The 24109-nt window shown below is 43.0% G+C and overlaps 1 protein-coding gene across 3 annotated transcripts in view; it reads left to right on the top strand.

Annotated features, from left to right (window-relative positions):
* Positions 1-24109, top strand: part of BMF (Bcl2 modifying factor) — a 91351-nt gene that overhangs the window by 692 nt on the left and 66550 nt on the right. Inside the window, exon 1 of one of the 3 annotated variants that reach the window (XM_070734224.1) lies at positions 3574-3590. The exons of 1 other annotated variant lie outside the window; for it this stretch is intronic. The gene's annotated coding sequence lies outside the window, so the exon portion shown is untranslated. Of the gene's footprint in view, positions 1-3573; positions 3591-10139; positions 10205-24109 lie in introns of those variants that run through there. One more of the 3 variants, XM_070734214.1, reaches the window with a different exon arrangement.

Here is a 24109-nt window from a genome sequence, read left to right as displayed (position 1 = left end):
AAAATTAAAAACTGTAGAATTTACAGTTAATGTAGAACAAGATATATGCCATCAAAACCTGAAACAAACAAAAAAATCAATAAAGAATTTGTTCATAGAGGATTTTTGGAATGGCACACCCATAAGTACCCCAAGCTCACGTACATCACTTGGGGGTGAATTCTAATTTAACACCTAAGCAAGCATTTGGCTGATAGGATGATTGGAAAATCGGTGATACCTCAACTCCTTTTTGTAGTTCTGCAAAACAAAATAACAATTGATCTAATCCCTTACTGGAACTTGTCTTTTTTTTTTTTTTTTGCTATCTCAGCTTCATCTCATATTAAAGAGAGTGAGTGGTGGGTGGGATGTTTTTTTAATCAGATGGTGATATTCTGTAGGAAAGATAACACAGCCAAGAAATCCCTTGATTCCCGTTCTTAAGATACTTTGTACCTAGGATAACATTTATATTGACAGTGTTTACCGATTGTACTAAATAATGATTTGTTAATATGGTTTGCATAAATAACAATTGGCTCAGTTCTCATAACGTGCTATTATAAAAGCCAAAGCTAAACAAACAATGGAAAGTATGTTCATATAGCAATCAAAGCCATAAGCAAATGTACATGATATACCATATTTTTCAAAGTATAAGATGCATCTTAGTTTTGGGGGAGGAAAACAAGGAAAAAAGGCCTCTGCTTCCCAGCAATTTGCCAAACAGCAAACAGCATAGATGATATACACTGTTTGCTCTGTATTTCTGTGCATGTGTGCCTGACCCATAGAAATAGCAATGAATTGGAGAAATGTACATTATGGCAGTATATTAATCCCAGAAAGTTTTTTTTAACGTAATCACTCTAATTCCTCCCAATTATTTAAATAGATCTACTCCAAATATGACTAAGTGAGGATTTAACTCAGCTGCCTTATCTTAATACTAATACTTAATACTTAATACATTTTAGATTATACTTTTACAGATCTTTAAAACTGATGTGGCTTTCTGGAAGTATTGTCTGCTATTTAAAAGAAGATACAACAGCACTGGGCCTCTTCAGATCAAGCATTAATTTTAAAAAGCTTCTTTATTTTGTTAAATTAATAGTAAAGCAGTCTTTAAAAAAATAAGTCTAATAATTTGAATTTTCCATAGGCATTTATGGTTATTGACTTACCTCCTTGCAGCAAAAAACAACCAGTTTCAGCATAGTCTGATCCCTCCAGCAATTAATAATAATAATAATAATTTATTAGATTTGTATGCCGCCCCTCTCCGAAGACTCGAGGCGGCTCACAACAACGATAAAAACAATATTATACTGGCACAAATCTAATATTAAAAAACTAAAAACCCTATCATAATTAAAAACCAAACAGCACATACATACCAAACATAAATTATAATAAGCCTGGGGGAACGGTGTCTCAAATCCCCCATGCATCTTAGCCTGGCGGTATAGGTGGGTCTTAAGTAGTTTACGGAAGACAAGGAGGGTGGGAGCAGTTCTAATCTCTGGGGGGAGTTGATTCCAAATGGCAGGGGCCACCACAGAGAAGGCTCTTCCCCTGGGGCCCGCCAGACGACATTGTTTAGTCGACGGGACCCGGAGAAGGCCAACTCTGTGGGACCTTATCGGCCGCTGGGATTCGTGCGGTAGCAGGCAGTTCCGGAGGTACTCTGGTCCAATGCCATGTAGGGCTTTAAAGGTCATGATCAACACTTTGAATTGTGACCGGAAACTGATCGGCAGCCAATGCAGGCCACGGAGTGTTGCAGATACGTGGGCAAATCTGGGAAGCCCCACGATGGCTCTCGCGGCCGCGTTCTGCACGATCTGGAGTTTACAAACACTTTTCAAAGGTAGCCCCATGTAGAGAGCATTGCAGTAATCGAACCTCAAGGTGATAAGGACATGAGTGACTGTGAGCAATGACTCCCTGTCCAAATGGGGCCCCAGTGCAGCTTTAGTTTCACTTTCATTTTAGCACAGGGACTTGCTGGCAACTTCAGCTGAATGTCGGGAGGCAGATAATCAGTGGCTTGTGCTAAGCAAGCTCTGTTACTGTTTGCTACCAGGAGGTAAATTGCTGGCAAGCAGAGTGGGAGGTAGATGGGTGGGGCTACATATAGCTGCTCCGAGTCTTCTGAGAGGGGCGTCATACAAATATTATTATATTATTATTATTATTATTATTATTATTATTATTATTATTATTATTAATAATAATAATAATAATACATTCGGTGTATAAGATGCACCCAAGTTTCCATCCTCTTTTGGAGTGGGGTGGGGTGTAAAAAGGTGCATCTTATACTCTGAAAAATATGGTAAATGTGCAACTTGTCATCCTTCTTTATCAAAAGCTTTCAAAGTATGTTCTAAGAAAATAGTCCTGTTTTTGAATATATGTTCATATCCTTTTTTCACTTTCCATTTTTACTTTCATAATGAACTCTTCTGGATTATTTGAAGCAATGTCTCAAACTCTTGGTATACAGTGATCCCTCGAGTTTCGCGATCTCGATCTTCGCGAAACGCTATATCGCGATTTTTAAAAAAATATTAATTAAAAAAAAACCAGTTCCGGGTTTGGCTTCGGAAGTCAGCTGGGAAGCGGCGCGGCTGTTTTAAAAGGTCGCAGCCCTTAAAATAAAAGGGTTCCTGTTTTATAAGTGTTAGAAGAAGCATGGTTTTGTTAGCCAGAAGCTTGAAATAAAATAAACTAGAAGAAAATAGTCATTGTGTCACTTTAGTCATTGTGGTGGTCATTTTCTTTTCTCAAAGAAGATTATATGAAAAAGATTATAGTAAGTCGTCTGCAATCCCAAGTGATAGAGATCATTGCAATTAGTGATGTCAGTCAAAAGATGATAGCTGATCTTTCAGCATCTGTACTACACTGCTGTATAAGGAGTAAATGGTTTATTTAGTGGCTTCTCAATGACAAATGTCAGTTGTAAAGCTTTCTAGGATGGACATCGCAGTTATATCCGAAGTCTGTCTCAGCTGTCTGGAAACCAGTAACAAAAACCAGCCATTTGATCTTGGCCTTTTAAAATCTCATCTCATCTAGCTATTGGGTGCTGTGCTGAGTGGTACCTGACCACCTTAACAGAAATTACATAAAGTCGACAACCCTCTTGGAAGAGGCTTATATGCTGAAGTATTGTTTACCCCAGCAAATAATTGCTTCCTAATTAGAATTAGAATAGCTGTCTACTCCATTTAAAGAAAGAAGATCCTAGTGGGTATCTTTGATTCATCCATATGCATTCCGTGCATATAATGATAGAACCTTGTGTTTCAGGTAACAAGAGTGTATGCCCTATATTATGTTCATTCCATTATCTATAATCACTGCAGTCATAAGTGATTATATAGTCATAGTCATCTATGACTATATAAACATACCGGTCCATTTATTACTGATGATATTCAGTTGCTGAGCCAGCAGATGTTATTTACATTGCAGTCATATCGTCCATGTAATTAACTCCCTCCTGATCACAGATAAAGCATCTCATTCTAACACTGAATGGAGAACAAAGGATGGAGCCTGCTTGATTCATTGGGAAGCCAGAACACATAAAAAAGGTACTCCTGATAGTCACCAGTGTTGATGGATGGAAGGTCAAAGTCAATTATCTCCCTATTTATCTCAGAATAGCAAGGGGGACACCAGCTATTTCCAAAATACTTTCTTTTGCCTGTTTTTATTTTTTAAGTTTGTGTTTTAAGCTAACCCTTCAAAGTCTTAGAGGTATTTGAGTTCTTGCTACTCTGGAGCTCAATCTTATAATTTTTATTAAGAAATAAACAAGTGGCATTTTGTTCAACAAAAGTTACTCCCAAGAAAATATATACTGAATTGGAGGTTACATCTATTATTTTATGAAAGGAAGACGGGGAAAAGTTGATTATCAGGAATCATAACTTCTATCAGGATGAGAATGTAGCCTAAAGCAGTGTTTTTCAAGCAGTGTCCCGCGGCACAGTAGTGTGCCGCAACACATGATCAGGTATGCCGTGAAGCTCAGAGAGAGAAAGAAAGAGAGAAAGAAAGAGAGAGAGAGAAAGAGAGAAAGAAAGCAAGAGAGAGAGAAAGCAAGAGAGAGAAAGAGCGAGAGAGAAAGAGAACAAGAGAGAGAGAGAGAAAGCAAGAGAGAGAGAGAAAGAGAGGGAGGAAAGGAGAGAGAAAGACAGAGGGAGGGAAGGAAGGAGGGAGAGAGAAAGAGAGCAAAAAAGAGAGGAAGGAAGGAAAAGAAAGAAAGAAGGATGGAGAGAGAGAACGAAAGAGGAAGGAAGGGAGAGAAAGGGAGGGAGAGAAATAAAGCAAAAGGGAGGAAGAGAGAGAGAGAGAGAATTTTTTTGTCCAAACTTTTTTAAGCCCCCCCCCCGCTCAATGTACCCCAGGGTTTCGCAAATGTAAAAAATGTGCCGCGGCTCAAAAAAGGTTGAAAATCACTGGCCTAAAGGACTCTTGCCCAGCTTTGATTGGTGTGTAAGTTACAGTCTTAACTAAGGTGTAAAAACTTGGCTAAGTGACTTATGTTTTTGCCACCATAACACTGGACTATTACAATTCTCCATACATGGGTCTATAATAAAATAGTGCATTGGAAAATACTATTATTCTAGAATAACATCAGTTTGATTTCTGATCAGCAACCCATCAGGTTTGTATTCAATGCCCTACCCTGGTTTCCATTTACTTTTAAAGTCCTGGTTTTAACCTACAAAATCTTCCATGGTTTGGTACATAGATTTCTATTACAGTACTACGTTCTCCAAATTATTTTCTGTTGAATTTCCTGGTCAGTAAGATCATTCAAGAGAAATTTCTACCATTATTTCAAGTGTAGAAGACCAGAGACATGATCTTGCAGAAAATATGTTTCAACCATTAATAAAATCCGAGTTTAGCTCAGAAAAAAAGAGCATGAGAAAGAAAGATTGTCCCACCTTGATTCTCCTTGGTATTAAGAGATAGGGAAGGTGGAACATCTATATCAATAAAATAGAATTCTAGTATTTCCTCTGCAGCCTGTTTCCTGACCTAGCCTGTCTTGAAGAGCTGATAAGACTTCTAAGAAGTTTCAAAGTCTGTTACCAGGATTACTTCAGCTGGAACTGGCTATCACTGACATCGGGTTTACTCCCCTCCCTGACAACATTAAGGAAAATAATCAAAGATGGATAACTTGTTGTTATTTCTTCATAGTACAGTAGTACCTCTAGATACAAGTTTAATTTGTTCCAGAAGGGAGCTTGTATGTCGAACGACTCGTATCTGGAACAAATGGCTTTAGACTTTGTTTTTCCCCTCCGAGATAACCAGAAGCAAGGATTCTTGCGCCATCTAGTGGACGCTCGGCTTGTATCCCGAATTTGAGCTCGGGTCTGGAACAGAAATTTCTCTCCCCTCGTGGCTCGTAACTTGGAATACTCGCATGTGGAGCAGCTCGTATCTAGAGGTACTACTGTATATGGACACCATCAGGAGATTTCGGTATTGCTGTCATTCCCTATCTTAAATGTCTTACATATTAAAGTTTTGAACATATCATGAATGTTTTAATACTGTATTTGTTACATCCTTTTACCATAGATATGGTTCTGCTGTAAACAGCTTTGAAGTACAAATAGTCTTCACTCAGTGACCATTAAGTTGTAACAGCCACCGTATCCCCAAAGTTTCAGCCATTGCAGAATCCATGCAGTCCCATGATCAAAATTTGGGCCCTACCTATCTCTTCTCACCCTGCCCTTTAGACCACCCTCATTCCACTGTGTCTGCTAACCCTACCATTCTGTGCTCTGCTTGCCTGCCACCCTAATATTGGCAGCTGACCTTCATCTTCACCAGCTTCTTCTTCCTATTGCTAATGAGGCACACCTCACCTAGCCCTTAGTGAGGCTGTGCCAGGCTGCAGGTGGCCTTGTCCAAATCTCACATGACTTTCTTCTGAGGTTTTGAAGACTTCCAAAGCCTTGTGAGAAAGTTGTATGTGATTTGGACAAGGTTACATCTCAGGATTCCTCCACAGCTGGATTACTGCATTCCTGTCAAACAGGTAACAAGTTGTCAAAATTGGAAGCGCCATTTCCACCCCTGTCCTTGTTAAAAGTGGCGTCCCCCAAGGCAGCGTACTAGGACCTACTCTATTCATTCTCTACATCAACGACCTCTGTGATCATATCACAAGCAACTGTGTTCTTTTCGCCGACGATGTAAAACTTTTCAACACCAAGGACAACACATCTACTCTCCAAAAAGACCTCGACTTTGTCTCAGATTGGTCTAACACCTGGCAACTTCAAATATCAACAAGCAAATGCTCTCACAGCCAACCCCCACTCAGTAAAAGACCTTGGAATACTAATATCAAATGATCTAAGTGCCAAAGACCACTGCAACAATATTGCCAAAAAGGCTTCTAGAGTTGTTAACCTGATTCTACGCCGCTTCTGCTCTGGCAACCTCACACTGCTCACCAGAGCCTACAAAACTTTTGCCAGACCCATCCTTGAATACAGCTCATCTGTCTAGAACCCATACCACACCTCGGACATTAACACCCTCGAAAATGTCCAAAGATACTTCACCAGAAGAGCCCTTCACTCCTCCACTCGAAACAGAATACCCTACGAAACTAGACTCACTATCCTGGGTCTAGAAAGCTTAGAACTACGATGCCTAAAACACGATATAAGTATTGCCCACAAGATCATATGCTGCAATGTTCTACCTGTCAACGACTACTTCAGCTTCAATCGCAACAACACAAGAGCACTCAACAGATTCAAACTTAATATTAACTGCTCCAAACCTGACTGTAAAAAATATGACTTTAACAATCAAGTTGTCGAAGCATGGAACGCATTACCTGACTCAGTAGTGTCAACCCCCAACCCCCAACATTTTTCCCTTAAACTATCCATGATTGACCTCTCCAGGTTACTAAGAGGTCAGTAAGGGGTGTGCATAAGTGCACTAGTGTGCCTTCCGTCCCCTGTCCAATGGTCTCTCCTTTATCTTTTCTTTAATATATCTTCTCCTCTATTTTTATATCTTTTCTTCTACCATTTTCTTTATATATATTACTACTTTTCTATTCTCTTCAATGTGTATTGTGTATTGGACAAAATAAATGAATGAATAAAATAAAAATAAATTTGAACAAGAGTGAGCAGGAGGGCAACAGAGCACAGCTTGGTAGGGCTAGCAGGTGCCTGTGGCCTCCTGGAGACCTAAAAAAAGGACAGGTCTGCTGGATCATCAGATAAGAGCCGTCATGGAAATGACACGTTTCTGAGGTCCGACTAGATGGCAAGATTTCAGAGAAGTGCTCATCTATCTGATCTGGTAAGATGGTCAGACAATAAGGATCATTGCGATAGCTGTGAGTTATATTTTTTTAAATATATCCTTTTTGGTGTTTCTATAATGTTGTTTGGGACAAAAAGTGATAACATTTGCAGCGCTAATTAGCCTTATAAGCTGTGACCATAGAAGTGATCTTCCACAGTAAAAGAAATAACTAAAAGAAGAATTGGATGCACAGATGTTATTCATAGAATTTATTAATTGTAAACATGCCTGCAGAAGGGGCTTATTTCATGCTGGATGTCTATTTATTTGGGTTTACGTGGCACATGGAACCAAAGCCAAAAGAAAAGCACACAACACAATTACGGCTTAGCACAATGTACAGGTAGTCTTCGACTTAGCGACCACAACTGAGTCCCAAATTTTCTGTTGCTAAGTAAGACAATTGGTTAAATCTGAAATCTGAAAAGTACGTTTTGCCCCATTTTATGACCTTTCTTGCCACTGTAGTTATTAAGTTAGTAACATGCTTGTTAAGTGAATCTAGCTTCCTGATTGACTTTATCTGTCAAAAATAAAAGTGACCACATAGCCCCGGGACACTGCAACTGTCATAAATATGAACTTGTTGCCAAGTGTCTGAATTTTGATCACATGGCCATAGGGATGCTGCAATGGTCATAAGTGTGAAAAAATGGCAATAAGTCATTTTTTTCAATGCCATTGTAATTTCAAATGATCACTATACAAATGGTTGTAAGACAAAGATGACCTGTATCAGCCCAGTCACTTTTTTTTAATCCCACCCTTATTATTTTCATAAGTAAGCCAAGGTGGCAAACATATCTAATATTAATGAATTAATATTGAATAAATTAATGAATTAATGAATTAATATTGAATTAATTAATTAATCAATCCATTCAGTGATTAATGAATTAATGAATTAATTAATTAATTAATTAATCCACTAATGAATTAATTAATGAATCCACTCCTCCTTTGGGCTCAGAGGCCGATGGGCGGGATGGCTGCAGCGAAGGAGCCACCTGGCTTCCCTGCCCCAATGGTGGGTTGCCCTGGTGGAGGCAAAGGTGGGAGAGGAGGCGGGGGGCTGAAGCGGGTCTCTCTTTTTCCTGGCACGCTGCCAATCAACCCGTGAGCAGCACATGATGAAGCAGAGGGCTGGGATGGCAAATCCGCTGCTTCGGTTTCCCTGGGAAATTGCCCAGGACTCACCAGCTGCCCCGCCCATCCTGTCTCTCTCTCTCTCTGTCTCCCTGCGAGCAGACATTGGAAGCTGAGCTGCTTGCCAGCTGTTCAAGGCAAGCAGCTCCAAGGCATTTCCAGCTGGCGTTCAAGCTGCCAGCTACTAAAGTGGGACTTTTTAAAAACCCAGCGGGACGCGAGACAAATAGGAAAAAAGCGGGACTGTCCCGCAAAATTCGGGACATCTGATCACCTTATACTAGTAAGAGATAAATTTAAGGGCCTGTTGTGGTTAGCTCTGGCCCAGCTCCTGCCCCAAGGACTGTGGATGTGGGGGAGACATCCACATGCTGCAGGCCTGTTTTACCCCCGGTGGAATCTTCTGATGAAGGCTCCTCTGACCAAGAAGACATGAGTGACAGGGAGGAGGAGAGTGTGGCAGACAGCTCAGAAGGAGATCAATTATCTAGATCCTCCTTGGATTCGGAACAAGAGTTAATGATACAGCCACGCATGCGGAGAGCGATGCATAGGCAACAACAACTGAGAGATTATTATCAAAGAAAATGAGGCCACCTGTGGTTGGGTGGGGCTGTGGTAATTAGTGAGGCTGCTATAAATAGCAGCCTGTGGGTTTGGCCATTGTGGAAGATTATCTGATCGTTGTGTTTCGTGACTGCTTTACTGACTTTGACTTTTTATGTGCTGATTTTCCCCCGCTTTGAAACTAAACCAGAGCAAAGTGTGTTTCACTTTGTGAAAGGATTGTGAATTGCCTCACAGCTGCAAGCTAAGTATTACAGAACTGATAAGGGACTTGTATAAATTACCAGTTTGTTTGGAGACCAGTGCTCTTTGCTATACCAAAAGAGGGCTTAGTTTAAGTGAATTTTCATTATAAAGAACATTGTTTTGAATTTTCAAACGTGTGTGTGTCTGAAATTTGTACCTGTGAATTTTTGGGAGGATTCTACCAGAGAGCCCGACAGAACAGGGCAGGGGGCAGAAGGCACTCTGGTTCACTCAAGCTCAAAGCTGACTCAGCCTTCCATCCTTCCAAGGTGGGTTAAATGAGAATCCAGATTGTTGGGGGCAATAGGCTGATTCTGTAAAACCGCTTAGAGAGGGCTGTAAAGCCCTGTGAAGTGGTATATAAATCTAAGTGCTATTGCTATTTTGGCATGCAAACCAAAAAATGTTCACTACATTGCACTAGATAAAATTGGCTACAGACCCAGTTAAAACACCGTAAGTGTTTCTCAAAATGTCATTTATGAGATGCTGGGTATGCAAAGAGCAGTTCAGATACTTTCCTTGAAAAGATGTTCTACAGTAAAAACAGCAGAACAATTATTTCATGAATTGTATCTTTCACTTCTCCACTATTGGAATCTTGGCTTGGATTTTTTAAAGGCCAACTCTTGATTGCCCTAGCGATTACTGAACAATTGTTTTGTGAGTTTGTGTTTAAACTTTGGACTTGTGCCTGGTTTTGAAATGCAATACACTTGTGCACTGAATGAAGGTTCCTCCTTTCTTGATTTCTCTTTACTTCCCCCCCCCCTGCCCCCCTCTCTCTTTCTCCCCTGCCTCCTTCTCCGGTGTCACTATTCCTCAGCAGGCTGAGACTACAAAGCTTTGAGCCAACAACTTCTCTATTACTTCTCAGGTAACTCAGTTCTTCTGATCAGATGCAGTCTTAAGAAAGCCTAATAACGTGGTGTGCATTCCAGATTCCACTTCAATAATTCACACTAGGATTGTACTTCAGTATCTTTCACTCATACAGCTCTTATCTTCCTTTTCTTTCTTGCTTCTGTTTTAAAATGATTTGCTGCACACCAGGCATAGTGAAGGATTTAAAGAAGGATTTGGGTTCTCCTTCTGCTGGATATGCTTCCCAACTGCAACTGCCTAACTTTAGCTAGGGATGCCAATAAATACATCTATCTATCTATCTATCTATCTATCTATCTATCTATCTATCTATCTATCTATCTATCTATCTATCTATCTATCTATCTATCTACCTACCTACCTACCTACCTACCTATCTAATCTATCTATCTATCTATCTATCTATCTATCTATCTATCTATCTATCTATCTATCTATCTATCTACCTATCTACCTACCTACCTATCTAATTTATCTATCTATCTATCTATCTATCTACCTACCTACCTACCTACCTACCTACCTACCTACTACCTACCTACCTACCTACCTACCTATCTAATCTCTCTCTCTCTACCTACCTACCTTATTTACTTACTTACTTACTTACTTACTTACTTACTTACTTACTTACTTACTTATTTATTTATTGGGTTTGTATGCCAACTTGGAGCGGCTCACAACAGGAAACAGTACAAATCCAATACTTAAAACAATTTAAAACCCTTAATATAAAAACAATCATACATCTCATGCAGACCATACATAAAGCGGAAACGGCCCAGGGGAATCCATTTCCCCATGCCTGACAACAGAGGTGAGGTTTTGAGGAGTTTGTGAAAGGCAAGGAGAGTGGGGGCAATCCTAATCTCCGGGGGGAGTTGATTCCAGAGGGTTGGGGGCCGCCACAGAGAAGGCACTTCCCCTGGGACCCGCCAGACGGCATTGTTTCATCGATGGGACCCAGAGAAGGCCAACTCTGTGGGACCTAACCGGTCACTGGGATTTGTGCGGCAGAAGGCGCATTGCTATCTTCTCAAAGAGAGCCAGTTTGGTGTAGATGTTGAGGTTCCCTAGCAATTCTGTTGGCATAGCTTGGTGGGCATGGCAGGGGAAGGATAGTCAAAATCCCCATTCCCACCCCATTCTGGGGCCAACCAGAGGTGGTATTTTCCGGTTCTCCAAACTACTCAAAATTTCCACCACCAGTTTTCCAGAACCTGCTGAATCTCACCCCGGTACCAGGCTAGAAACCAGGACAGTGTGAATTGTAGTCCTATCCTAGGCACAAAGCCAGCTGTGTGGCTTTAGGCCACTCATTTTCTCTCGGGCGTAGCAAAAAGATCTCCAAAATTTTTTGCCAATAAAGCTGCAAGATTTGTCTAGGCACTTGCCGAGAGTCAACACCGACTCAAAGCATCTCTCCCCTCAAATAAATAAGTAAAATATATTTTATAGTAAGTTGTGTGCTTCTCCAACACCAGTAAAGCAGACGTAAAGCCCCGGAGCTGCCCTGAGTCTTCGGAGAGGGGCGGCATACAAATCTAATAAATTATTATTAAATTATTATTAAAAGACTTCTGGAGGAGAAAATGTAATTCAGCACAATGCATGCTAAAATTAAAATTATTCCAGTTAGAATAGATGGTCCTGCCCCAGTAGCTAGGTGACAAACATAATGGGTAGAAGGGCTACAAGAATGGTGGAAGGTCTTAAGCATAAAACCTATCAGGAAAGACTTAATGAACTCAATCTGTATAGTCTGGAGGACAGAAGGAAAAGGGGGGACATGATCGAAACATTTAAATATGTTAAAGGGTTAAATAAGGTCCAGGAGGGAAGTATTTTAAATAGGAAAGTGAACACAAGAACAAGGGGACACAATCTGAAGTTAGTTGGGGGAAAGATCAAAAGCAACATGAGAAAATATTATTTTACTGAAAGAGTAGTAGATCCTTGGAACAAACTTCCAGCAGACATGGTAGATAAATCCACAGTAACTGAATTTAAACATGCCTGGGATAAACATATATCTATCCTAAGATAAAATACAGAAAATAGTATAAGGGCAGACTAGATGGACCATGAGGTCTTTTTCTGCCATCAGACTTCTATGTTTCTATGTTTCTAAGCAGGATTTCGAATACTCCAAAGCCAACTGATAGTTATGCAGAGTGTGTCAAACTGGTATTATGAACGCTCAGGCTCCTGTATCTTGAACCAGATGTAATTTCCAAATGGTCTTTATAGGCCAGTGATGGCAAGCCTATGGCACGGGTGTTACAGGTGGCACACGGAGCCGTATCTGCTGGCACGCCAGCCATTATTCTAGCTCAGCTCCAATGTGCATGTGTGTGCCAGCCAACTGACTTTTGGCTTGCCCTGAAGCTTTGGGAGGGCATTTGCGGCTTCCAGAGAGTCTCCAGGAGTTTGTCTCTGGAGCCTGGGGAGGGTGAAAAATGGGCTTACCAAGCCCAGCAGAGTTTGGGAAATGGGCTGTTTCAGGCCTCCAGAGAGCCTCTGGGTGGGTGGAGAAGCCGTTTTCATCATTCCCAGGCATTGAATTTTGGGTGTGGGCACTCGCGCATGCACAATAGCACATGGACACATGCTTTCGGCAGCCGAGATAAAAAAGGTTTGCCATCACTGTTATAGGCAATACGGCAGAGTGAATACAATAGTCTAATCTGTGGCTACAATGACTGTTGGCTGGATTCTCACATTATAGTAAAGAGTAATAGTGTTGGAAAGGACCTTGGAAGTCTTCTGGGCCAACCCTCCTGCTCAAGCAGAAGACCCTAAACCCATGATGGTGAACCTATGGCACGTGTACCTCAGGTGGCATGCAGAGCCATATTGGAGGGCAAGCGAAGTGTTGCCCTATGTCAGCTCCAGTGCTTACGCTAGCCAGCTGATTTTCAGCCTTGGGAAAGGCCGTTTCGCCCTCCAGAAGCATCAGGGTTTCCCAGTTGTGCTGTTTTTTGCACTACAGAGGCTTCAGGGAAGCTTCCTAAAGCCCCAGAGTGCGAAAAACATCACAATATTTAATATTACAGTAAACAGTGTAACAGTATTTAATATTAACTGCTCCAAACGTGACTGTAAAAAATATGACTTCAGCAACCGAGTTGTCGAAGCGTGGAACTCATTACCTGACTCAGTAGTGTCAATCCCTAACCCCAAACATTTTTCCCTTAGACTATCCACGATTGACCTCTCCACGTTCCTTAGAGGTCAGTAAGGGGCGTGCATAAGTGCACCAGTGTGCCTTCCGTCTCCTGTCCAATTGTCTATCCTTATCTCATTTATCTTTTCTTCCTTTCAAATATGTTCACCTATACTTTTATATCTTTTCTTCTATTCTTTTCTTTATTTATATTACTATGTATAAATACACATCTCTTCGATGTGTATTATGTATTGGACTAAATAAATAAAAATAAATAAATAAATAAATAAATAAAATAAACAATGGGCAAACCAGAAATACATTTTTCAGAAATTCCGGTTTGCCCATCTGGCTGTTTTTTCACCGTCCCAGGCTTCAGTGAGGCCTGTGCAAATGCATGGGGTGGGTGGGTTGTGTGCATGTGCACAGGGAGTGTACATGCAGGGGGAGATGGAATGAGTGTGGGAAAGTGTGTGTGTGCTAGCATACTTGTGGGACTGACTTCTGCCGTATGGGTCCCAGTGACCGGTTAGGTCCCACAGAGTTGGCCTTCTCCAAGTCCCGTTGGCAAGACAATGTCGCTTGGTGGGTCCTAGGGGAAGAGCCTTCTATGTGAAGGCCCCGGCCCTCTGGAATCAGCTCCCCTCGGAGATTCGCACTGCCCCCATCCTCCTTGCCTTTCGTAAGAATCTTAAGACTCACCTATGTCGCCAGGCTTGGGGAAATTAGGCCTCACCCCCCTGGCCAATGAAATTAGACATATGTTGTATGATTGAACTGGTATGATTGTTTTTAAATGCAGTAGTACCTCGTGATACAAACCCCTCGTCATATGAACTTTTCGAGATACGAACCCGGGGTTCGGAATTTTTTTGCCTCTTCTTACGAACTTTTTTCGCCTTACGAACCTGCCACCACCACCGGTTTTTGTGATCATGGGATTCCCCTGAGGCTCCCCTCCATGGGAAACTCCACCTCCCAGGATCACAAAAATGGGCGCTATGCCGGCCGCCGCCGCCTGGCTGTCACCTTCTGAAACAGCCGGGCGCTTCTCAGCGTACTCCCAAACGCCGAACCCGAAAAGTTTTGCAAAAGTTTGGGTTCGGGTTCAGGTTTGGGAGAACGCCAAGAAGAGCTGCTGCCTGTCTGTCACCTTCCGAAACAGCCAGGGGGCTTCTCAGCGTTCTCCCGAAAAAGTTCAGGTTCGGCGTTCGGGTTCAGGAGAATGCCGAGAAGCACCGCTGCCCAGCTGTCACCTTCACAGAAGAGCCGTGGAGCTGTCGGCCAGTCAGGAGGCTCAAAGGGAGGTGGAGTATCCCAATAGGGAATTCCAGGGGCGGAGCTTTGATGTCACGGAGATGTCCTTCCTGGCTGGCCAAAATGTGGACTACAGGAAGGACGTCTTCATGACGTCAAAGCTTCTCACTCTCAGGAAAGTTCTCCTTAATTCTAGGCTGGATCTTTCTGATAATTTTCCATCCTTGTTTTGCTTTTCGGTGCTTTGGAGAATAAGCTGACCTCCTCCTCTCTCTGCCCCTCACATATGGGAAGTGTGCTATCAAGTCACCTCTAGTCCTTCTCTTTCTTAGACTAGACATAATTTCTGCAATTGTTCATATGTTTTATCCTCCAGTCCCCTAATCATCCTCGCTGCTCCTCTCTGTACTCTTTCTGCAGTCTCAATAACCTTTTGAATTGAAGTGACCAAAATTGGATGCAGTATTCCAAGTGTTGTCTCACCTGTGCAGTATAAAGCAGTATTAACTCTTCGTGTGATTTTGATGCTGTCCTATTGATGAAGCCTAGGACTGCATTTGCTTTTTTTGGCAGTTGTAACACACTACTGGCTCATACTTAAGTGGTAATCCATCAGGGCTCCTACATCCCTCTCATACGTATTGAGGTTGAGCCATGCTTGGCTGTAAAGTATGGAATACAAAAACAACATTAACTGTGTGCACATATGGTGTTAATCCAGCATCAGTCAATCGATATTATAGCTTGGTTTAACATGCAAGCCAGGTTATTGCCTAATAACCAACAGAACTTCAAGATGTCTTATAGGCATTTTCCAGACTTACCTAGATATGCAAACTCCTAAATCATACATAAACCAGCAGTGATCTGTTTTGCAAATTTATGTTTCTTGTTGCTCTGGAAAACATTGTGGAAATTTCAGTTGGGGCAGAAGGCAGCCATTTGATCAGAATAGAATTGACCTACTTTAGGAGGTTTCTGGCTCATAAAAAGAGGGAGAAGTAAATCCTTTAATATACAGTATATAAAGTAGAGTCTCCCTTTGTTCCCTATGGTCATCGATTCCATCTTGTTCAGGTTTAGCTGCAGTGTATTAATGCGCTCAGTCAATCATTGAGGCTAACAATTAACATTCCCAGTGTGATCATTAATGAAAATTACCTTGGTTAATCAAAATATACTGATGCTTTATTTAAAAATTCTTAATGACTGCATTCAAAGCAGCCTTAGATACAAGAGTGTTTTAAAGAAGGATTAAAAAAAAAACACCTGATCCACAATGTCACAATTCTATCTAATTTAAATCAATCCTGTGCATATTAACTTTTTAAATAAATTCTACTAGCACAGTGCACAGGATTTAGTCTTAAAGAACCAAGAGGGGATTTTTTATTGTGTTTTAAAATGAAAAGCCAGTAAATTTTGAATACGGATAAAATCAAGTGAGAATGTGTAAATTGGCAATCAGCCATAAGAAAACTTTCAGTTTTCCAGTCATATATCTTAATTGTGATTGGACTTACCGTAATTGCAATTTAATGCATACTATGTAGAAACATAGAAACATAGAAGACTGACGGCAGAAAAAGACCTCATGGTCCATCTAGTCTGCCCTTATACTATTTCCTGTATTTTATCTTACAATGGATATATGTTTATCCCAGGCATGTTGAAATTCAGTTACTGTGGATTTACCAACCACGTCTGCTGGAAGTTTGTTCCAAGGATCTACTACTCTTTCAGTAAAATAATATTTTCTCATGTTGCTTTTGATCTTTCCCCCAACTAACTTCAGATTGTGTCCCCTTATTCTTGTGTTCACTTTCCTATTAAAAACACTTCCCTCCTGAACCTTATTTAACCCTTTAATATATTTAAATGTTTCGATCATGTCCCCCCTTTTCCTTCTGTCCTCCAGACTATACAGATTGTATCACTTTTGAATGAATATATCAGGCTGGTCACTCTTGCAGTAACAGATTATATTATAAAATCAGCTCTTGACTGACATATTATTTGTGCTCCGTCTCCCTCTCCCATCTGACTAGCTTTGGAGTTGCTCTGGTCAGCAGTGGACTCAATCCAACAAAAGAGTAAAGCAACATCAAAGGAAAACATCATGCAGATTTAATGGTGCACTAAGAAGAGTTAGCATAATAGATGAGAGCCAAGATCTCCCCATTCCCTCATTACCTTAATGAATAACTTTACTTATAGTATATAGAAATACATGTAAGTCAGATTGTGTAAGTCAGATTGTGCAAAAGTACAGATAGAAAATCCTTGCATAAAAATCAAGTTGTGTTAGCGGGATCACAAAAAGAGGCAAATAGAAGGCAACAAATTATATAATCAGTAATTTCCACAGTCAAAATGACTGTGTGCCAAAATAATTTTCTGCATGGCTCAAAAGAACTAACACAAGGTATGATGCCTCCAGGATATACAGAATACAGAATGACAATGTTGGAAGGGACATTAGAGGTCTTCTAATCTAACCCCAGTGATGGGCTCCTACGGGAACGGTCAGGAACGCAGTTCCGGTAGCAAAATTTGGAGCTCCACCCCAGAGCACCCAATGTGCACTGAAAGATGTTGAAACAAAATGCATAAGCCATGCCCACAGTGTGGTGGAAAATTTTTTGGTAGCCCATCACTGTCCAACCCCCTACCTAAGCAGGAACTAGTGGTAGGTTGCTACCGGTCAGGGGTGGGCTACTGCCCAGATGGGGGGGACTCAGTGGTGTAGCGAAAATGGAGCTCCATCCCAGAGCACCCAATTTGCACTGAAAGATGTTGAAAGAAAATGCAGGGCATCCTACTGTTGTATCCTGTAATGGCTACCTTGTAACTCTGTAAATAGTTTGTTCCTCTTTCAGCGCTGTCTGAGCCCAAGCAGGAAGTCGCTCCTGATTGGCTCAGACGCGGCCGGCTCTGGCTTTGGCGGGAACCGCAAATATATAAAAGGAGCGGTTTCTCCAGCCAGAGTCAGTCGGTACTCGCTGAATTGTCACTTTACCTTGCTGAGCTGTCCCTTATTCTCTGAGCTGAATAAAAGTACCGATTGCTCCAAACCCTGTCTCTGGGTCTACTTCACTGGCGACGAACGGACGGAAGAAACTTCGCGTGCAACATGGACAAAATCCAGATCGGCCAGGCTCCGGAACTCTTCGATCCCGAGAAATCGACATGGGACGAGTACATGGCCACCTTCGAGATCTTCCTCGAGGCGGCGGGAATGCAGGACGCCGAAGCCGATCGCAGACGGGCTATTTTCCTTAACTACTGCGGCGCAGAAATCCGCAGACTAGCCCAAACTCTCACCGAACCAGAACAAGCAAGAGCCACAGCGTGGGACGTCCTACAACAAAAACTGGCGAGCCACTTCAAGCCGACCAAACCAGCCATGGTTTTTCGGCATCAATTCCACATGATGGTTCAGAGGGAAACCGAGTCGATCAGCCAGTTTACAACGCGGCTGCGAACGGTACTTGCTCAATGCAAGTTTAAAGACCCGGAAGCTCGCCTCACCGACGCCCTGGTTTTCGGCATGAAAAGCAACACGGTGAGAAATAAACTCCTCATCGAAGAAGAGCCGACTCTACAAACCGTAATTAAACTGGCGCAAACCGCAGAAGCAGCCGACGCGGCGGCGAGAGAATTGAAAGAGCACGGAAGGCGGGAAATCATTGCAAAAATCGACTCCGCGTCTCCCAGCGCCGTGGAAACAGACAACCCCAGCCAACAAAGTTCCAGCGGAGACAACTGCCTCCTGGTGCAAGACCAGCCGAGACACCTGAGAGCTACTCACCCAGCCCCCTGCGCGGGCTGCCGGGGAAATCACCAGCGCCATCGATGCCCCTTCCGAGACGCTACATGCCGCCGTTGCAACCGGAGAGGCCACATCGCCATCGCATGCAGAGCAACAGCGCCAGAGGACACATTTGCCACACCGCAATACCAGCGACCTCAAAACCAGACCCCCCAAGCGCGAGAAAGGAGACCATTCCGCAACGCGGGTCAAAGGAACTACTCAACCGCTAACCGCGACTACTATAGAGGTAACTCTCAATTTTCCGTGAATAACACGGCAACCAAAAAGGGGGCTAAAATTGTTATATCACTGCTACTCAATAACCAACCTTGCTCAATGGAGCTGGATACGGGCTCTAGATATACCATCATGCCCTGGGAAAAATTTAAACTGTATATGCCTAATGTATCTAAGGCTGACCTAAATCAAACCTCTTTGGTGATTAGAGACTTTCAGGGGGGAGTAATCTCGGTCTTGGGAACAGCAAATGTACCTATCGCATTCAAGAATGTTAAATGTACCCTTCCCATGCTTATTGTAACAGGGGCCAAGCACTCTCTTCTGGGTTTAGCATGGATGGAACCACTGGGGATCGAGATTTCGGGTGTGTGTAATGTAAACTGTTATGATATGCCTAACTTTGTGAAAGAGTTCCCTGAAGTGTTCAGCCCCACACTGGGATTGTATAAAGGGCCCCCTATATCTTTCTCTATTGACCCCAAGGTCCCACCGATCAGACTAAAACCTCGCAGGGTCCCCCTGCCGCTCCTCCCCAAACTAGACATACAGCTGGACAAACTCATTAGCCAAGGTATTTTGGTCCCTGTGGAGCAGGGGCCATGGGAAACTCCCATAGTTACCCCTCTGAAGCCAGATGGCTCTTTAAGAGTTTGCGCTGATTACAAATCGACCCTAAACAAGGCACTCCAACACCACCCCTACCCCATCCCGGTTGTGCAACAACTGCTACACTCCCTGGGGGAGGGGAAAAGGTTCGCAAAGATCGACCTGGCGCAAGCTTACCAGCAACTTCCGGTCGATGAACAAACAGCAAACGCTCAAACAATTGTAACGCACAGGGGGGCTTTCAAATGCACGAGGTTACAGTTTGGGGTAAGCATAGCCCCAGGAATATTCCAGAGCATTATGGAACGCCTATTGTCAGGGGTAAATGGGGCCATTCCATACTTTGATGACATCTTAATTGCAGGGGAAAACCAGGAACAAGTAAACAAAAGAATAAGGGAAGTACTTAAGAGGTTACAGGACAAAGGTTTAAGAATCAAGCCTGATAAATGTGTCTGGGGAACCAACAGTATAGAATTCCTAGGATATAAAATAGATAAGGAAGGTATCCACCCCACAACAGAGAAGCTGAGAGCAATTAGAGAAGCCCCAGAGCCACGAGATAAGAATGAGCTGCAGGCATTTTTGGGCCTCCTTAATTTTTATTCCGTTTTTTTAAAGCAGAAGGCAACAGTAGCAGAGCCTCTCCATCGTTTACTCCAGAAGGAAGCCCGCTGGACATGGGGGAAAACTGAACGTGAAGCTTTTTCTCAAATAAAAAATTTATTAACCTCTAAAAGTGTAGTAGTCCAATATAGTGCTTCACTACCCATTAGGCTCACGTGCGACGCTTCGCCGTACGGCATAGGAGGAGTCCTAGCTCACGTTCTACCTAATAAGACAGAGGCCCCAATAGCATTTTTTTCTAGAACCATGACCAGCACAGAAAGGAATTATAGCCAGTTAGACAAGGAGGCTCTAGCATTAGTGGCAGGGGTAAAGAAGTTTCACAATTACATTTTTGGAAGAAGCTTTGAGCTAGTCACTGACCACAAACCCTTACTAGGCCTGCTAGCCCCCAACAAGCCCACTCCACCTTTCATGTCTCCAAGACTAATCAGATGGGCTCTTTTCCTCTCAGGGTATCAGTATGAGCTCACCCACAAGGGGGGGAAGGAAATCAATCATGCAGACGGCCTAAGCAGATGCCCCATAGCAGACTTAGTGGAAGACCCTGTTCCTTCCACAGATGTGTTAATGATAGAACTCGAGGAAAACCCACTAACCACAGCAAAAGAGGTAGCTGCACACACGCAGCAAGATCAAATCCTTAAACAAGTGGTGAACTGTGTTCTAAAGGGATGGCAAAATGATGTTGTGAAACCTGAATTGTGTGATTTTAAAAACAAAAGACTTGAACTATCGTATGTAAAAGGTTGTTTACTGTGGGGGGATAGAGTGATCATTCCCAAAAGCCTAAGGGGAAAGGTACTCAAAATGTTACATGTGGGTCATCCTGGGATTGTCAGGATGAAGAGCCTGGCAAGGGGGCATTTATGGTGGCCAGGGCTGGATGCTGATATTGAAAATTGGGTTTCAAAGTGTGATCCGTGCCAAGAGTCACGACCCAGTCCCCCCAAAACAACTCCGGCTGAGTGGGAACAGCCTGCGGGTCCTTGGTCTAGAATCCACATTGATTTTGCTGGCCCAGTGGGGTCTCAGTATTTTTTAATAGTGGTTGATGCTTTCTCCAAATGGTTGGAAATAATAGCAATGAACAACATAACCACAAGTGCCACTATCAAGGTATTGAGCAGACTGTTTGCATCCCATGGTTGCCCAGATCTCTTAGTGTCTGACAATGGGCCACAGCTAACAGCCAGGCAATTCGAATTGTTCCTAGATGGCCTAGGGGTCAGGCATGCCCTCATCTCGCCTTATTCGCCCTGGGCTAACGGGTTGGCAGAACGTTACGTACGGGTGGCAAAGGAGGCATTGCGCAGATCAGGCCCTGGGGATGTGCAACAGAACTTGGACCAATTCTTACTCACCCAACACATTACCCCTAACTCGCACACACATGTAAGCCCTGCAGAGTTATTGATGGGAAGGAAGTTGAGGTCACCACTAGACAGGTTAAACCCAAGGTTCTGTGTTAATAATAACCAAATGTGTACAAAACCTGAAAGAGAAATGTATTTGGGACAAAATGTATATGTAAAAAGTTTTGATGGAAATGTAAACTGGATGAAGGGAATTATTGTTAAGCAAAATGCACCTAAGACCTATGTTGTTAAACTAGAGGATGGTCGTTTGTGGAAACGACACATAGACCACATTCGGAAGCGAACAGAAAATCAATTGCCACAAACCGCTGACATGGACTCTCCCCCTTCAACAGACTTTAGTACATTGCCCGAAATAAGAGACACGCAAAGAGACTTATCGGGCCAGGGGGAACCATCCAGCGACGCCGAACCATCCTCGTCCTCCGAAGCCTTCGTTGGGCCCGCCAGGCCAAGTCCGCAACACCGGGAGAACAGCGGCGAGCCATCCTCCACAGTCGGTGGCGAAGGAGAAATTGAACTGCGCAGGTCAGCGCGAGCTCCTCAGAGGCCCCACCGATTGGACGACTTTGTCACATGGCTTTCTTGATGGATGTGTCCAACTATGAGGGGAGGGGTGTTGTATCCTGTAATGGCTACCTTGTAACTCTGTAAATAGTTTGTTCCTCTTTCAGCGCTGTCTGAGCCCAAGCAGGAAGTCGCTCCTGATTGGCTCAGACGCGGCCGGCTCTGGCTTTGGCGGGAACCGCAAATATATAAAAGGAGCGGTTTCTCCAGCCAGAGTCAGTCGGTACTCGCTGAATTGTCACTTTACCTTGCTGAGCTGTCCCTTATTCTCTGAGCTGAATAAAAGTACCGATTGCTCCAAACCCTGTCTCTGGGTCTACTTCACCTACCATGCCCAAAGTGTGGTAGTAAAGATTTTGGTAGCCCTTCACTGCTACTGGTACACCCCAGTTTGGGTGAACTGGTAGTGGTGGTGGTGGCTCCACCCACCCATCCGGACATCATCACAGATTATCTGTGCATGGGCAGAAGTGAAGCATGTGAACGAAGTGGAGCATTCACAGTTCTGAACCGGAAGTGAAGGTAAATGCTGCCCACTACTGCCCTAAACCATTCTGGATAAAGGTCTGTACAATCTCTTCTTAAAAATCTCCAGTGTTGGGGGGGGGGACGTATTTTGACTGGTTAATTGCTCTCACTGTCAGGAAATTTCTCCTTAGAAACATAGAAACATAGAAGACTGACGGCAGAAAAAGACCTCATGGTCCATCTAGTCTGCCCTTATACTATTTCCTGTGTTTTATCTTAGGATGGATATATGTTTATCCCAGGCATGTTTAAATTCAGTTACTGTGGATTTATCTACCACGTCTGCTGGAAGTTTGTTCCAAGGATCTACTACTCTTTCAGTGAAACAATATTTTCTCACGTTGCTTTTGATCTTTCCCCCAACTAACTTCAGATTGTGTCCCCTTGTTCTTGTGTTCACTTTCCTATTAAAATCCCTTAGTTTTAGGTTGGATCTCTCTTTGTTGACTTCCCGCTCGCTACTTCTTGTCTTGGCCTCAGATGCTTCGGAGAATAGATTATCCCCCACTTCTTTGTGTCAGACTTAACAATATTGGAAGATTGCTACCATGTCACCTTTAGTCCTTCTCTTTGTTAGACTAGACCCGCGATGGCAAACCTATGGCATGCAGCCCCCTTTCTGTGGGCGTGTGACTAAACAATGCTCCAATTCAGCTCCACTGTGCAAGTGCTGGCCAGCTGATCTTCAGGTCTATGCCACACGTTTGGGGGCGGGGCATGTGTGTGTGTGACGTGCATTATTATTATTATTATTATTATTATTATTATTATTATTATTATTATTAGATTAGATTTGTATGCCGCCCCTCTCCGAAGATTCGGGGCAGCTCACAATAGTGATAAAACAATATACAATAACAAACCTAATATTAAAAGTCTAAATAACAATTTAACATTAAAAGCCTAAAAACCCCATTATTTAAAAAGCATACGCACAAACATACCATACATAAAACTACATAGGCAAGGGGTGATGCCTCAGTTCCCCCATGCCTGAAGGCAGAGATGGGTTTTAAGAAATTTACGAAAGGCAGGGAGGGTGGGGGCAATCCTAGTCTCTGGGGGGAGCTGGTTCCAGAGGGTCGGGGCTGCCACAGAAAAGGCTCTTCCTCTGGGTCCCGTCAAATGACATTGTTTAGTCGACGGGACCTGGAGAAGGCCAACTCTGTGGGACCTAACTGGCCGCTGGGATTCATGCAGCAGAAGGCGGTCTCGCATATATTCTGGTCCGGTGCCATGAAGGGCTTTATAGATCATAACCAACACTTTGAATTGTGACTGGAAACTGATCGGCAACCAATTGAGACTGCGGAGTGTTGGTGTAACATGGGCATACCTAGGGAAGCCCATGATTGCTCTCACAGCTGCATTCTGCACGATCTTAAGTTTCCGAACACTTTTCAAAGGTAGCCCCATGGGGGTGGGGTGCATGTATGGAGACCACATGTGCATTGAACTTTGGGTGTTCGGACACACATGTGCGCATTCACATGAATGCATGCTTTGGGCATTCAGTCTAGAAAGATTTTGCCATTACTAGACTACACATACTCAGATCCTTCAACTGTTCATCATATGTTTCAGCTTCCTGATCCCTAATCATCTTTAATGTTCTTCTTTGTGCACTTTCTAGAGTTTCAGCATCTTTTTTGTATCATGGTGACCAGAACTGGATGTAGTGTTTCAAGTGTGATCTTACCAATGTAGTAT

The sequence above is a fragment of the Erythrolamprus reginae genome, chromosome 1 (genome assembly GCF_031021105.1).
Source record: "Erythrolamprus reginae isolate rEryReg1 chromosome 1, rEryReg1.hap1, whole genome shotgun sequence".
Lineage (NCBI taxonomy): Eukaryota > Metazoa > Chordata > Lepidosauria > Squamata > Dipsadidae > Erythrolamprus > Erythrolamprus reginae.
The sequence above is the reverse complement of the archived record's forward strand: the minus strand, read 5'-3'. Positions and strand labels throughout refer to the sequence as shown.